Source organism: Dicentrarchus labrax, unplaced genomic scaffold (genome assembly GCF_905237075.1).
Source record: "Dicentrarchus labrax unplaced genomic scaffold, dlabrax2021, whole genome shotgun sequence".
NCBI lineage: Eukaryota > Metazoa > Chordata > Actinopteri > Moronidae > Dicentrarchus > Dicentrarchus labrax.
In genome coordinates this window covers 17,133,391-17,151,386 of record NW_026136701.1, presented here as the reverse complement: position 1 = coordinate 17,151,386, position 17,996 = coordinate 17,133,391, and the positions used below count along the sequence as shown (strand labels likewise).

The 17,996-nt window shown below is 40.8% G+C and overlaps 1 protein-coding gene across 6 annotated transcripts in view; it reads right to left on the bottom strand.

The window, feature by feature from the left end:
- greb1l (GREB1 like retinoic acid receptor coactivator) overlaps positions 1-17,637 on the bottom strand; it is a 43,382-nt gene extending 25,745 nt beyond the window's left edge. For 4 of the 6 annotated variants that reach the window (XM_051406105.1, XM_051406142.1, XM_051406132.1 and 1 more), the window contains exon 1: positions 1,231-1,463. The gene's annotated coding sequence lies outside the window, so the exon portion shown is untranslated. Of the gene's footprint in view, positions 1-506; positions 565-1,230; positions 1,464-17,525 lie in introns of those variants that run through there. The other 2 variants (XM_051406115.1, XM_051406124.1) reach the window with 2 other exon arrangements.
- Between the last annotated feature and the right edge of the window lie 359 nt (positions 17,638-17,996).

Sequence of the window (17,996 nt, the reverse complement as noted above, 5' to 3'; positions counted from 1 at the left end):
ATGTAAATTACATTCATATGGCTACTTAATATAACATACACAGTATAATCATGTATATAGAAAAATTTCATTGATTACAGAAAATAGACTACACTGCTGAGCAAATTCATTTTCGTCATTTATCAATTGTTTCATTAAAAGCTGGTATTATTTCTTAGATTTTAGATTACAGACTGTAAACAAAAATGATGTGAGCCTAAACTAATGATTAGCTCTAATCTAATTTGAGGTATGTAAAAATATGGCAGTAAGAAATCTATAGCTTTTCTATTTGTACAATTGTATAAATTAAACGTTAACAATGGCAAATATAAAAGTGAATAAAACATATGAATATTATTATATAATATATAATATTCTGTAATTGGTATGCTTGTTAAGTGCAGTACAGATGGTTGGTTTGTGCAATGTGATTAAAATCCCTAAATCACAATTAAACATTATAACAGCCATTTATCATAATTTCTTTTTAGATATTTAACTCTAACCAAATGAGATGGTCTTACTTTTAACCCTTTCCTTTTCTTTCTCTCCAGTCCTTCTGTTGTTTCTCCCTCAACTGCCTAATTACATTAGTGTTTACAATAGAGGGAGAGAGGCAGGATCAAACTTGCGTCCCCTCTTAACCTGGTTTCACCACATTCTGACTCAGCAGATCCTTCAAGTCAAAGCCAACACATTTCTGAATAAATGTGAAGAAATCCTTTTGCTGTTTTAATTTTTACATTCCATATAAATATTTAAGAAATAGAGGTAGGAATATGTTGATATTGCCTATAGAGTTAAACTTAGCAATTGTTTAAAAGAGCTTATTAAACAACTACAGGTAAGGAAAAAAAGAGGTTAATCCAGAATTTATACATAAATTAAAACTACCTATTGACTAAATTTGTCTTTTCACCTCAGTTGTAGATAAAAATGTTAATGAAAATTTGATAAATATCTTAATTGTTTTCACCTCATTGTTATGCATTAACATTTAAAGTCCATACCAATAGCTGAAATGCGAGAAAGAGCTCAGCACTCTCTTAACATTCGAAAAGCAGCGGTGAGAAGACACTGCCCATCAGACATGAGAGAAAAGGGGGATGGTGTAAGAAATGAGGAGAAAAAAGACAAACATCTCTCCATGTTCTCTAAATTAGGTGCTAAAAGCCCATCTCAGTAATGCCACATCAGGGCCACATGTGACACACACAGCAAGAAGTTAAAAAAAAGCTTCTCCTGTACCTTCCATGACTACTCAACTGCTGGATGAACCCTTAAAATCCAAATCAAATGCAGTTAATCCAAAATGTGAAGCTGTTTTTTTTCCTTCAAATATAGTCCATGTTAGACAATAAATCCTCGTGGAAAGAATTAGTCCAAACAGCATCTGGAGTTCCACTCTTCTCTGGTATGCCTCAAGTCACCTTTGTCATGATACTCTATAGAAAGAAACAGGAATCCCACTCTTCCCCTCAGTACAGCAGAAACCCTCCCTCTCTCTCTCTCTCTCTCTCTCTCTCTCTCTCTCTCTCGCCCTCTCTCACTCACATGCAAACAAACACACACACACATCCACACAGACCCCTCCCCCTAGTCCCCTATGCCCTCCTCCGTCCTGTGCCATTTGCCAAGGAGGGAGGGAATCCACCGGGGGCTCATTCATCTTGGCCCTGCTGACCCCCTGTGGTGACAGATGCTCTTGGAGGCCTGCAGAGCTGTGTGGGGAAACAAAGAAGAAGCCCCGCATTTCCCCGCAGCCACACATCCATGGCGCCCTGCCACGCGTGACCCCCAGCACGCCAAGACATCCGCTGTTGGCACTGTGTCAGGTGGAAGTTTTCATTTTCTGGAAAGAGTTTTAGTGATGTGGGGGGAAGGTGGGGTCGGGTAGGGTGGGGTGGGGGATGGGGGGTGGGGGGGTGTCTTTAAATCAAACTGTTGCTCTCACGCTCAGTTCAGTCTCTTGGTTTTGCTTCTACTCCCAACTTTTTTTTTTTATTGGGGGCCAATTCAGAGCCGGGAGAGTCCGTCCCCAGCAAAATGGGGACAAGAATGTCAGGTCAGCTTGAGCATTTTGTCTTCGTAGCCTTGCCCGGGATTGACCCCACACTGGGCTTTTACTCCCGTTATAAATACCAGGGGCTCATCTGGTCAAAATAAATAAACGGAAATGCACCACAAATCAACAGGCGTGGGCAGATGTCAGGGATTGTACGTCATTATAGCCTAGTGATGTTTTTTTTCATTTGCTGGAAATAACCAAAGCTGCTTAAGATTGATCACACTGTAATTCTCACATGCACGTCTACAACATCTGAGCAAAATGCCATTTCTACCTGTAATTACATTTTAAATTGTTTCTATTCAGAGTTGGTAAAACTCTTTTTTGGGGGGATCTTTTTCTTGCCTTAAATCAATAGTGACAGCAAAGGGCCGCAGCTTGGATTCAAAGCCATGGCTGGGGTTTTTGGTACATGGGGCACCAGCTCTACCAGGTGAGCTATTGGGGTGCCACTGAGTTGGTGAAATTCTGTCACACACTAAAATATCTCCTGACTTTGAATGGTAAACACAACCAGCTGTCAGACTGCCATGTCTAACTGTGAACCGCCAGGACATTGTTTATACTGCAGTTTCTAACACTAATATCATACAGTATGAATCATCTACTGTGGCACTAACGTAAATGTAAATGTAAAGTTACAATATGAATTGTACGGCAGCCTGTAAGGCTCCTGTGCCTGTTCTCCTGCCAACTAATTAATGTCAAGTGAGGTCAGTAAGAATTTATCAGGTAAACAGTAGGTCTGAGTAAACTCACATCTACTTGATGGCAGGGAAGATGTACTATCTGTTTACCATGACACAGAGTTTGTAAGTGTCTCTTTAATACCAGCAATTCCCCACAGGTTGAATGATTACATTCATTAAGAGTTAAAACTGCTACTGCTATTTATGTCGAATTGCCTAGAAATTAGTTGTTGTTTTGCATGAATCTGCATGAAACAGAAAATACAATTTATCTTTGAAATAAACTCTGGCATTGGTTGCTTAATTTCTGTAGCCATAAATTCTCTCATTATAAACATCTCCCCTTACTGGCCCGGGTTTCTTGCTCACTGAGCCATGTGACTGATGTTCCAGTTCATTACCACAGACACAGTCAACAGTTGTTTTAATCAAGTTGTGTGCAGCTCTTCTCACCTCCTCTCCAATGGTTATATTAGGGCGCAGTCAGCGTGAGGGCTGCTGTAAACCACAACACGAGCCAATCAGGGCCTCCATTAGTCCTTACAGGGCTTTCATGCACTCATTTCTCTCAATCAGCCACATTTGTCTAAACATTGGGCTTGAGTTTGACTGTGAAATTTGTCCGGCTATTGCTGATTTAGACCACACACACAGGACATATCAGGTGAGTCGCAAGCGGTGCCTTGGATTATGTTTGACATCTTGAAGTAATAGCGATAGTGTTATTTAACTGTAGCTATCAGCTGTAACAAAAGTGAAATCTCTACAATGACCGATCGGATACTAGCATAGCTACAAGTTCAACTGGGGGAAAAGAGCTGTCAGTGTGATTTATTTCTAAGCCCCTGACTTTGACATGGCCCGTCTTAAATAGCCCATTTAGAATGGAGATAATAAGTAAACCCGGCATTTTCTTTGGCCTCAAAAGACACTGTGCAAAAAACAAAAGAGTGTGGATTGAATGCTTGCCCGCCCCCGAGCCCATCCTTCACCGCTGCATTGAGCTCCTGCTAAAGTCCCTGACAAAGGGGAAGTATCCCTACCACCGCCACCTGAGGAAAGACGAGTCACATGATCAGCTGTGGGGGGTTCTGGGAGATCTTGTGGTTCCTTAATGTAGGGGGAGAGGGCTTCTTCCTCTCTTAGGATTCCCAGTGGAGTGCCACAGCTTTGTCTTAGCTGACTCAACCAAAATGACAACTGTTTGGAGTAAGTAACCAACCTAGCCTTGCACATTAGGATGGCTTCCATTGATCACACAACATGGCAAGTTGAAGCTCTGCAACTGCAGGAAAAGTCCTCTGCAGATGAGGTTCAACCAACAAATCAAGAGATGAGAGATGAGTATCAGGTGGGGAGGAAGTACAGCAACCAAGGTGCTAATTAGCACGTCTGACTCTTATAATAAGAAAACAATCCTGCAGCTTGACTGTCAAGAAACAAAACAAGAAAACGAAGCTACCACCATGTGAAAATTCCCGCAACAGAATTCCCTTTTCTACCCACTTCAAGTGGGCTACCTGACGCCGAGGGTGTGAGGACTCGCACTGTTGTTTACTATCCGGGTGGCAGTCCATGGCTCTAATTTCCTTATAAAAGCTCCACAACCTTCTTCCAAAACCCCCTCCTCCCACTGCTCGGGACTACCTGCTGGGCCCTGAAGTGCAAATCGGTGCTAGTGAGGATAGCAGATGAGCTAAGGTCATTCATGGCTTTCCAGTGGGCCATACAAACAAAGGCAAACATTCCAGCTGAATGCCATTGCTGAAGTCAGCAGCAACAGAGAGAAAAAGAGGGAGAAGGAGACAGAGCAGGGCTCAGTGGAGATAATAGCCTCAGGGTGTATGTGTGTGTGTGTGTGTGTGTGTGTGTGTGTGTGTGTGTGTGTGTGTGTGTGTGTGTGTGTGTGTGTGTGTGTGTGTTCTAGGGGATTATCTGTGGAACTATAAAGTGGGGTGAACCAGGGTTTAAGGCCTGGTGTGACCAGAGGGAACGGGGGCAGGGTCCAGGGCTTGAGGAGGGGTGGACAAAAGGAGCATTTGGGCAGATGAAGAAGTCATCATCATTAAGCCACTGGAAGTTTACTGTCCAGTTATAAAACTCATTTCAAAATTAGGGGCTAGGGGGTGCGTGTGAAAGGGCAGCAGGGCTGGGAAGGCCTGCGAGGGGCAGGAGGGTGGCGTAGTGACTTGCAGAGGAATTGTAGCGCTAATTCATTAGGGGACAAGCAGGCTTTGTGTTAACACTAGGTTGATTGGAGTGGTGACCTTGCCACACACTCTGGCCCAGCAGATGAGTTTAAGGGCAAGGCATTTAACCTTAAACTAAATCTCAGCCATGGACAAAGGTCAGCATCATTTATTGGCACAGGCCTAACAAACAGATGACTGATACAACACAAATGGAAAACAAGCCCTGTTAATAGTAGCCAATTCAACACTTGACAGGTTCACACTACTCGCTTACTGTATAATCATAGTCCATATCATAACTAATATTCCAGCATATGTCTAGGAAGAAAAATTCTTGTTTTGGCTAAAAATCATCTAGCAATCATCTAATTGTGGGAAACTTTTTCAATAAATATATATAATAATATAGAATATAATAATAATTTACTTTAAATTGACCTATGAGTGTGTCTGGGTGTTTGAATGATGAAAGGCAACCAGAAAAGAATACGTTTTTATACTCAAAAATAGGGCTGCAGCGAATGATCATTTTCATTATTATTTTTTGGGGGGATAATTCAGTAATTTATTTTGTCTATAAAATGTCACAAAAAAGAGATGACATAGAAAGGCAGCAGGTATGTAACGTTTGAGAAGCTGTGTAAATGATTAGAATTTTTGCTTGGAAGATTTCAGCAAAACAACAAATCAATTAATCAATAAATTGGTTCGGCTCAGCTCAAAATAATGCCTTCCCAAAGGTTTTTTGACCCAACAAAACAATGCAATTGGACAAGGGCTAAAATATATTGTGTTATCACAGTGAATCTCAATATACATTTTTCATCCTTTGATGGCATCTCGCCATCAATAACCAAAAAAGGAAAAATTCCACCATGTCTTGCCAACAATGTTAGTGCTTTGATAATGTGACCAGTAAGCAGAGAGATCGGTTCTCATGGCTGTTATTCCCGATAGAATAAGTGAATGAAAGTGACAGTTTACAATGCTGTTCATGACTGCGTAATAAAATGGAAGGCCTGTCAGTGAACCCAATCTGCATTTTACAACACTGCCGGGTTGAACGCCAGTTCACCTAAGTCGGAACAACAGGGAGAGACACAGGACCCTAATGCATTTATGGACTTATTCAGCTAAGCCATATTGAATAAGACAACAATGAGTTCTATTTCATACTGTAAAGCTGTCACTAGCCGTGGTCAAACAACGGTCAATGGTAAAGGGCAAGAGAAGGGAAAGAGAAGCTTAAAAAGATGAGCAGGATTTTAACTGGTAAAAATGCATTTCCCGAAGATTTTCATTTTTATTCTAAGACGGGGAAAAATCATCCCTAATCTCATATGTACATGTAAAAAAGAGGTACATTTTTTGTATTACACATAAATTCACTTATACAGCAGTGCCTTAATTTTAGTTTGTGTTTTCCCCTATTCTGAGTTAGAAATCGCCACAGCTTCTTCTAACATCTGGTCCACACCTAATGGCTCATCCCAGAGTAGATCTTTGATGATGGTTGACCAGGCCTTGTCCTGGCCATAAACTGTTGTTTAGACAGCCCTATTTGTTATGGGGTGTAAAAGGAGAGCCATGGATCACGTTGAGAGGGCCAACACTATCAAAACATTGCCTCTTATCAGATGACAGAACTAGCAAAGGGGTCACGTTCTGTTTCCAGGAGCTGGCTTGAGCTGCACTCCACCCTGCCTCCACATCACGTCAGTCAAACTGAGGTGCTGAGAACGTGATACTAATAGGGGATTTCAGAGATGGTTAACCTTTCAAATATGTTAGAAGGGCTTGGTACTGTTTGAAATCGGTGCCAATACACCTCAGTTTTAATGCCAACACCCAAACATATGTGTGACAAAAAATAAATCTTAACACAAGATCAGTTTATTAGTTTTCTCTGAGCTTTTTAACCACATTTTACAGTTTTCATCAGTTAATGGAAGTGGCTCAGGTATCGTTTTGTGACCAACATGTTTTTTGTTTTATTTTATGGTTCTGTCATTTCTGAATATTTTCCTGATCATTTCCAACAAAGCTTCTAGCATTAATTATGGAAAAGAAGGAAAGAAAGGCTCAATTTATACCCAACCTTTCTAAAAGACATTACTAACAGACATTTTCCAAAATAAAGTAAATAACCCAAACTATTGCCTAAATGAGGAAATGTCCTTTAAAAGATACTGAATAAGACGATGAATATGAACAAGGATTCAATGCCAGCTTTTGGTAGTTGCTCAATTCTCAAATATATTTTGATCAGTACTCCAGAAGTGCTCTAGAGCTGAACCAATTAGTTTATAAATCGGCCTGGTCAATAGAACATTGATTGCCAACTAATTTGATAATCAATTAATTGTTTTAAGCCTTTAAACAGCATTATCATCTGACATTTTAATAAGTCAGTCCGTAATAGGTCATTCGTTGCAGGCCTACCCCGCTCTTTATTAGAAATGTCAAAGATAAAGATATTCATTGTCTGTGTCTAAGGATTGTCACTAAATATTTCGGATACCTTTAACTATTTTTTTCCAAATAAAGGAATAAACATAAAAGGCACAGACACAAAAGAGAGGCGATTCACTCAGATCAGTCAAAGTGCTTCCCTGAAAAGTTCCCACAACTGACACACTAACTCAATTTAGCCACGCAGGAGCACTGAGCACTCATGGAGAGGACATAAGAAAGAGGTCTGTTGTGTTTATCAGGCGTCCAGAGAGAGATCCACCTTTCACAATAGGACCTCTCCTTTCTTTTCCTCCCTGAAAAAGTCGCCACCACCTTGAATCCATTTGAGTGACACCATGACAAAGAGGCTCCTTAATGTCCCGACGAAGATTCCTCCTCCCCTTTCCTTCAAAACTTCCTTACCGGGCGATCAGCTGTATCCATCATGCCCCCTCCTCCTGACCTCAGGCGGCAATGCTACATCAGCAGCACCCCACCCCCGTTGCTGTCTTGCCACATCTCCTCCATTATCCCCCACCCTCCTGATTAATAAGCACCAGGTTGCCGTCGGTGACAGGGCCCACACTTAAATCCCATCAGTCCTCCTTACTGCAGCAAGAGCCACAGTATCAGCAGGACTCTTTTTTGTCTTAATGGGACAATGGAAGCAGGGCTATCCTTTGTTGAGGGCTTGACCCCACACACAAACCTGGCTGATGAGAAAAAGTGACAGTAAACCTATTCAGGTCTGGTGCACTTCATCCTGCACTGATCCCTGTGAGAGATGAGATACTTTACCAACTGGCAGATGTGACAGTTAGGACAGAGCTCCTTTGACAATGTGGTGTACTAGGCAGAAATAATGGCTAATAACACAGTCGGGGCAAAAGTGAATAAAATAAGAAAAATGTTATGATTTCAAAACTGTTCCTTCTTTCTTTTCAGGCATGTTCATTAAAACGACCAGGATGCTGAAGTTAATAAGTCATTTGCAAGTGAATTTCAAGATGGTCCTACTCATCATCATCATGTTGCACCAAAATATAAAGTAATATCTATCATACCTCAGCACAGAGCAAGTTCGTCCAAACCAGATATTTTTATAACCCTGATTACTCTGGGCTGTGAGCAATACATGAGAATACAAGTGTAAAATAAAGAAGTGAAATTATTCCAACAAAAATATATGTAATGCACCATAGTGTTAACTTAAAGGAATAGTTTGACATTTTGGAAAAAATGCTTAGTGAGTAAGATGAGAAGATCAATACTACTCTTATATCTGTTCATTCAACATAAGGCTACAGTCAGGAGCAAATAAGCTTAGCTTAGCTTAGCAAAGAGACTGAAAAACAGGGGGAAACAGTTAGCCTGGCTCTGTCCAAAGGTAACAAAATCCACCTCCAAGCACCTTGAAAGCTCCTCAATCAACACTTTCAGGGCAGCTGTTTCCTCCTACAATAAGTATGATCACATTTCATATTGAGTCCACAGAAAGTGGGCAACAACAGCTACAGCTCATATGGATTACCGCAATATAAGCATTGCCAATCAATCCCTATTGAAGAATTTCAATCTATCAGATAACTGCTGCTAACTAACAGTGATCCTATTTGCTTTAGACCTTAAATACAGTTTTAGCTTTCATAAACCCATAACGTTCCTGTGCTAACAGTGTGAACACGGCCTCAGAGCTCCCAGTCAGCTACTAATAGGACCACTAGCTGCATGGCTAACTGAGCCGACTAGGAGTTACTTTAGCAACAAGTAAAGCTATCTGTCCATTAGAAAGGGCCGTAAATCACACAGTTGAGGCAGAGCAGCCTCACAGGACGTCAGACAGCGTGTTCTGTGTGTACTGCATCCACAAGAATTCATTTAGCCTGTTGTTGTGTCTTCTTCTTGTTTCACAGTTTAATATGATGCCATTGGCGCACAAATGAGTGTACACTTTCACCTACAAAGAGATTTTGTGTGAAAATATGTTATTTTACTGTGTACTGAGAAATGTCATATTGCCCTTCCTTACAGGCACAAGCTAAATCCCGGGACCCATAGTTTATTTTGTAAACGCCCACAGCAAAGTCAGAAAGTCTGCTCCTGTAAAATTTGCATTGGATCTTGTAGAATCCCAATCCCAACGCAGTCCTCTATTCCCCAGTTCTAGGGTTAGGGTAAGGGGGTTAGGAAATTTAGGCCCCTGGGAATATCTCTGGGACTCTGGGAACACAGATACGCCCCCAGTACAGCTACAATGCTCCTTGGCACAGATTACATAAGACTCTAGAAATCCACTGTAGGGATGAACGACATTCACCCAAAAGATATTCCTTATGTCAAAATCTAACAGTTAGTCACCTAGGTTGAGATCTGGTGATATCACCATTCAGTAATCCCAAATCCCCAGTTTCCCCAAATCATTAATAAAGGCTTTTCCTGTCATCTGTTGCCTGTGTTAAGACTTTTCTATGTACTGTTCTGCCTGTTATTTTTCTGTTTATGCTTGAGTTTTCATTGTGCACAGAGAGAGAATGAAAAGAGAGAGTGAGAGAGAGAGAGAGAGAGAGAGAGAGAGAGAGAGAGAGAGAGAGAATGACCTCCCTTGCCACAAAGGAACATTGAGTCCTTGCAGCAGAGGGCTGGGTCTTGGTCACCGTGGCCTTGGACAATCTGTGACAGCCTATGGAAAAGCCTTCTGCTACAGAGCTCTCTCCCCCACAAACCCTGGCAGCATCAACACACGCTGACCTTGTATTTCAATATGAAAGTGTGTGTGTGTGTGTGTATGGGTAAGGAGATTTAGGGACAATATGTGTGCAAAGGCAATGATGTTGCTGTAGTGATGAGTGATGTTGTTGCTGTTGTTGGCAATGCACCGTTAACAATTAACCAGATGCGTCAGATAAAATGGCAATTTATCACAATTAATCTCCTACGAAGAGTAACATTTTACATGACTAAAATGAGAATAAGTCAGGGTTTTTCTCATAAAAACAGATTAAAACAAAAGATATGACACCTACCACACCACACAACTCAAAAAGTGTGGGCAAGAAAGTCAAGGTATATTACATACTGTACTACAACTAGTTGTGTCGCACAAGTTGTGGTATTTAATCTGTTTTTTTATGTTAAGTGTTGCAGCTGGCACAGATGAAATGCAAAATTAAAGGTGTGTAGGATTTAGTGGCATCCAGTGGTGTAATTGCAGATCGTATCTCCCCCGCTTCATGCTCTCCTTCCAGGCGTGAAGGAGAAATTATGGTGACTCCTATCTAGAGCCAGTGTTTGGTTTCTTCATTCTGGGTTACTATGGAAATATGGCAGTTTATGAAGTCCATGGAAGGCAACCAGCAGCATATGTTGATAAAAAAACATAACAGTTCCTATATTCAGGTGATTATACATTAATTAAAATATACCTATGAATATTCTGTTAAATTTCTGCCAATAGAGCCTCCTTAATGTTACACACTGGGCCTTTAAAGTAAGGAGGGTCACAGGTGTGTCTAACTACCATGTTAATCAATAGAGAGAAACCCAGTATTGTGATGAATCATTCAGACGTAAAAAAAAAAAAAAAACACTGGCCCTTGTTGCAAAGGCCAAAACAATGTAATTCAACCTAAACACCATTAACTGACTTGGGCACAGCACACACTGTACTCTTTAAAAAGAACACGTAAGCTGCGAGCATTCATTTCTGGCCGCAGGTACTGTTCTACTCGGGTTGGCATCTGTGGGATACAGCAGTACATCATGTGAGAACACACTGTTCCACAACAGTACTGTGTGAGAAGGGATTCTCAGCTGGATGCTTTCCAGGTTTCAATGGCAGGAATGAGGATATATTATTACTAAGTGCTCTCCACTGAGCCGCATTCACACTTTGCCCTTCATGGGCTCGCACTGATGTAATGGAGCCCACACAAATCCAAGAGATTGATCTAAAGCCATGAGATATGCACTTCATGCCACAACAGTGCTCCTGTGATGCGATGCAGGATGCAAGATTCAAGGACTCAGGTGTCGAGATTATTGGGCCTCATTTGTTTATTGGAGCTGCAAATGAGAAGACTTCAGCTCAAGGAACAAAAGGACCGAAATTCCTCCTTCACCTTGACATGCCGTCACTCCCCTGCAACCACACAAATGCACTCACGCTTGATGGCGACCCTTTGACTTTGCTCCTGACATGCTTCCTGACGAATGACTTGGGGCCATGTGCAGATAAGTTCCATTCATTCTATGAATCATTCTGCTATTTTAACTTTGATCTGGGGGAGGGAGGACAGAGAAAACGGATGCAACGGAGGTACAAATTCGGGGGTTTTAACTTCTTACGACTATTACAGCTTTGTATTTAGATACCTTTCAAAATAATTTGTAACAGTGCCAGGAAAAGAGATAATGAAAAGGACTGAGTATTGTTATTGTTACAGAGACGGGAAGGCTTAGATAAACTAGGTATTGGGTTCATTGAGTCTTTCGGTTGGTCAACCAGGAGATCCAGCAGTGACAGATAAGAACCTGCCCTGCATGTCAAAATCGGAGATAACTAACAAGACAACAGGAAGTGCCATCTACCGGGGTCGTGTTCCACTCATGCATAAACACACACACACACACACACACACACACACACACACACACACACACACACACACACACACACACACACACGCGCGATCAGCACCCCAAGCATCCCTTACAACAAAGAGCAGGATGTTCAGGCCAGTCTTTTTGGCTGTACTCCCACGTATTGCATGTCCTACCTTCCTGACTGTAAGTTCCTTTCTTCCATCACTTAAGGTCACAATATAACACTGTGAGAAAGAAAGGCTTTTTTTGTTAGCTTAGAGGAATTTCATCCTCACAGCCTTTCCCCTTCACTCCTGAGCAGGCCATAAACGCCGAGGCGTGAAGTAGACTCACACCCTGCAGCACAAATTCATGGTCAGACATTTAGGTAAGAGAAGTTTGTCCTAGACCTAAAATATGTAGTTAATGAATTGCTACAACTGTATTTGCTCAAACACACTCTAACCAAAAGTCCTGACTCATAAAAACACATGCAGGTCCCCAGTTCAGTCTTACATAGTAAATAGTATGCACTACATTGTCAGTATATTGTCACTGTTTTTTAATGAAAGGAAATTAAACAACTGATATACACTGATTAAACTGTGACTTTTTACAGAGTAGCTCTTCAATTTACTTTGTGCCCCACATTTAGAAACAACTCATAAAAATATTGCTTCATCTGACAATAATCTCAGTTAATCATTTAATCAATCTAATATGGTAAAAAAGAATAAATGTCCACACAACAGAATCTGGAACAGATTAATTTTGCTTAGAAAATAACTGAAAAATGATTAATTGATCATTAAAACTGCTGCTGATAAATGATCTTGATTGATTGACTGATAAACTGACTCATTGTTTCAACTCTAAACCATAGCACACTCAAAAAATATCGAGTGGTTTTAATTTGTATACTGATATATTATAGTATACCTCTGACTTTTCCCACTATACCCTCTATAGTTAGTAAGAAACATGGATACACAGCTAGTTTTAAAGATCAATATAAAGACAATACATGAACAATCGAAACAAATTTGAAAAGAAATTAAAAATGAAATGAAATAATTGCTCCGCTTCCTGCAGGTGAAACTAAGATACAACAGCTGATGGTGGAGGGCTTTGAGGAAGAAGCCCCACCCCTGCCAGAGGGATCAATGCACATAAATGGAAGAGGTCACAGACCTTTGACATCTCCTTTCAGACGGGGGAGGGGCACACAGGGCCTTTGTGAGATTGGCTTTAATGATCCAATTGTCGACTGTGTCATGCACCTTCATACAGTACATACAGTTTGTCTCAAATTGTGCTCCACAACGTGCACACTCCACCTTCACTGCATGTTCATTCACTAAACCATCCAGCCACAAGCGTGAGGTTTGAATAAACATTGCTGCCCTGTATCTCACTTGCTGTCTGCATCCAGCTATCCAGCTGCCCTGTTTTGCTCTTCATCACTCCCACATCTGTTTTAACCTCGTCTTCTATCTCTTTCCCTCCTCATCCTCCCTTGCTCATCTACAGACCTTATCTCTGTGCTTTCCCTCCCTCCTCTTTCATGCTTCAGTTTTTGAAGAAGGATTCACTTAAAAGGCCAAGGCAGGAGAAAATGACCACTTTCTGAGACATGTCTTTGAAGCTTTTTGCTCTGTGGAACTCATGTGGACAAAATAGCAAGAAGCAAAACATTACATAGATACAATATTCAGATTCCGGATGAATGAGTGTTAGTTCAAGTTAAATACTAAATCACGGCAATCTATTAAAATGACCACTTTTTGAACTCATGTAACCAGATCTGCTACAGAAAATAAAACATACAACCTTCAAACTACATTCTGTGAATAGTTATCTTTCCTTTATTCACACTAATGCTCACTAGTGAACACGGTGTTCTGAGAATTCATGACCCTCAATAAAAAAGGACAGATTAAAAGTTTACAAGCATCCATGCAGAACACATCTGCCTGGCTCTGCAGTTCAGCAGCAAGGTACTCTTTACATTTTTGCTTTAGTAATTAGCTAATTCAATCGGTTCTGTTCAGCGTCTGAGTCATCGGTGTGAGTTAATAATTCACACTGGACACTGCTAAAGCAATAAAGGTTCATAAGGGGGTACAAAGAATCACAAAATATCTTGCTGGGTAGTGAAATGCATACACAATTTCTGTGTGATTTATTTGTATTTGGCATAATATGATTACATAAATGTTTGTGTAACATTAATTTGGCAGTGGTGGGATGTAACTACAGTACTGTACATAAGTAAAGATAGAAAAAGATCAGTTTTGAGATACTAATACTTGCTGAGTAGTTAAATTTTACTTTATACTTATACACCACAACAATTTTATAAGGAAGTAATGTACTTTTTACTCCACTGTATTTAAGTGATAGCGACAGTTATTTTGCCGATTCATGTTTTACCCACAAAATATATGATATATGTATAAAATACGATGCATTCTTGCAGACAGTATACAGATTATACTATATAAAGCATTTAGTGTCACCTTAAACACCTAATAGAGGCAATATGTCATAATTTGATATCTTAAGTACATTCTGCTGATATTATTCATTTATTATATCGTATTTTTAAGGAAGTAATTGATAACACTGTTGTATTGCTACTTTTTGCTACCTCCACTGGTGTTTGATTGGCTGTTTTCAGATCATATAGTGTGTTTCAGTGTCTGTCCATGTCAACATAAGCCTGTTGACATGCAAGGACATATTTTTTTAAATTGGTCCTGACTCCTGCCTCAGCAGTTTGATGAATGATGGTTATTTTGAAGGCCACCTGTTTTCTGGGTCCTCTCACATCAAGCTCAAAAAAGTGTGAAACAATAGCGCTGATCTCTCTTGTTGGGATTTTGTCCCTTGTACCATCTGTACTCGGGATCAGAGAGGCCCACAATCACTAAGAAGCACCTCTGAGAGGATCAAGAGAGAAGCATCCGCCTGTTTTGCCGACTAGTCCCAGTGTTGTTTTTGTGATCTAACTGGTATTTGCGAATGATCCATAAAGGTATTTCATGTGAAAGATTTGTCCTCAATGATCAATATTTAAAATGATATGCTTCTGGAGCTGGCTGAAGTCAAAGAAACTGGAACCTCTTTGTTACTCACTGGACTGGCAATCAATTGTCATGTATGCCTTTTTGTTATGACACTGAATACAAACCTGAGTGACCTATCACACGCTAGCTTGTCATAACAGAGAGAAATAATTAGAGGACAACATGTAAATGAAAAAGCTGGCTTTCAAATGAACATGCATTTCTATTTTTACCCTGACAATAAGACACTGTGCAAACACAATGAATAAACAGCTGTTACCCAGGTGACAATTTGCCTTATGTACCAACGGATATGAAGTAGCCATCTATACACAGCTGGGTTGAACATTCTCATATTAGAAATGACATGTTGCATTTTTGGAAAACCTCTTTGTCTCACAGCAGGTCTTGTGCACAATAAAACAACTGTGAAAGAGTTTCGAAAAATCTAAAAAGAAGCAACGTCATAACAAGATACACACTATTTCGAGTGCGCTGAAAAAAGATGAATCATTATTTTAAAGAGGGTGAGCTATAACTACATAGTTTAATTTCTAGTTTGGTGTATCCCATTTTGGTTCATTTGAATTGTTAAACATTTTGCTCTACAAGGACAGAACATGCATTTGTGTATCACTTTTCAGTTTTGATCTACAGCAAATCTCCTGTGTAAAGAGGGTTAAATAATGAAGGTGTGACCAATCTGAGGAACACATTTCTGTTTTCAAAACTATATCCAACTCACTTGCAGCATTCCCTAGGCTAATTTAATTTTCGTGTTTTGAGAAATAAAACGTTACGATGCCACACAATCACACAAAGAAAATGCCCACTGCCAATCCTCAACAACTCACGGTCTTCACAAACCATCATAGGACGGAGATGTCTCCTTCAAGGCTAAAGAGGGGAACCTGTCTGAGCACAGGAGTGGTGTCGCGGGGGCCTTACTTATCTCCTCCCAGATTAAGTCCCAATTGTTAGCTGGGAACAAAGGCAACCAGTGAGGAAACCAGCCCCCCAAGGGCCAGATGGCCAGCGTTCAGAGCCCCCTGACCCCTCCAGCCCTTGCCCTCTCTGACATGGATCTGCATCCTCTAGGCAAGACAGGCCACGCATCAAATTCACAATCCACGCTGCTTGTACAGAACATGTACTCACGTGACATTTTACTACCTGTCTGAAAAGTCATGTTACTCCTTATTTTTTCTGTATAGTTGTAGATGTAACAAATGTGCATCTGCAGTTAACAATCAGGATTTGAAGCAATATTTCTAATCATGCATACAAATATTTTAAAGCAGAATTGTGACTTTCTATGGACCTGGACTAGAAATTGCTCAACACTAAAATGCTGCTTTAACATGAAAAGTGGCTGTTGGGTATCTGGGGCTACAGTTACCAAGTCTTCAGTACCTCTCTGCATCTGTTAAGATGAACATCTCTACGCTGCTGTAGCGTTGTGTAGGATCTTGTAATGTGCATGTAATTGTCATTAGCTCTAGTGACATTTTGAAAGTACAGAGGGGGGTTGTGGAGACATGAGGAATGCAACCTTTGGAACATGAAACATGAGGAATGGCAGATTAGATGTAGTCAAGACAGACAGGTTTGCCTGTAATTACAATGACAAACCACCAAATACATCTCCTGGTCACTCTTATCTGATATGACTCTGGGGCTGCTGAAGCCTGTTTCAACAGGGAGCCTTAGGCAACTGCAACAGTATTCAACAGGCAAACATGTAAATGAGGGGCCTGGTTTCAGATATACTTGATTTGACTTTAGTTTAATTTGTTAAGAGATGATTAATCAGCAAGGGGGGGGCATTTTAAAAGATCTAATACTAGCTATCTGCATTTTGAGGCAGCACAGACAATCCTTTAAATACCCATGAGACAAAAGATTTTAAAAGAAGTTTCACTGGCCTTTTTTTTCCCTGCTACAGGTTTCACAAAAAGTTCCATACTGGCACTCACGTTACACTGCAAAATACCTTAGTTAAAAGGCTAATGAGGCTATTGGATGTAGATCGGTTGCACACACATTTGTGGCCGACCATCACTGACAGCCACTACAATAGGCAAAGCTTGTTCATTTGCGCAAATATGTGCAAATGAAAGACTAAGATAACAGTGTTAAAATGATACTCATGCTGTATTACAGAGCACTCAAACACTCTTACTGTCAGACTTCACTTATGAATTCATTACATCTAATTGCCTCGACTTTAATTACCCCTTTCTATAAAACATCCCGTAGAGTTTCCTCGGCAGTAGCTTTAATACCGAATGAAATTTACAAAGAAAACAAACTTTAAAGGGTCTGTTTAAATCCCGCTGACGGACCGGCACCAGGCTGCAGGGAGACCCATCCTCCGGACAGCGTCAACAACTCCTAATCCTTGTTTATAATCGGTAACGCGCTTACTTATGACACGTGATTTTAAGCGAGTGTGCGGATACAGGGGGGGAAAAAAGCTATGCATGCCTACCTTTTATACGCACGGAATCGGGTCTGTGGTTTTAGATGTGCGCCCCTGGCTCTAACACCAACCCCCACTGCTGTCGCTGCAGCTCTGCTCGCCGCGCTCCGCCACAGCTGATCTGAGCTCAGCGAGGGAGCCGCCAGGTGACGTCAGGAAACTACTGTACGTACCGTTTGGTTCACTTGAACGGAAGAGACAGTTCACTTCAACTTGTTGCTCCGATGGCAGGGTAACAACACACAAACAAAAGCAAAAAAGCGAGGCCTAAGTAACTAATGCATTGCAAATGTAACCTATATTCTACACTGTGGGCTGTGTATAATAGGACGCACTCACAATGTCAGAGATAGAGAGTCTGCAACGCTGAAGACAGCTTCCGATTCGATAGTTAAGGGGGAAGTTAAGGGGAAACTTAACTTGCAGTGCTGTAAGATCCTCTGTTTTTTTGCACCTCTTACTGTTGTGAAAGCGTTTGAC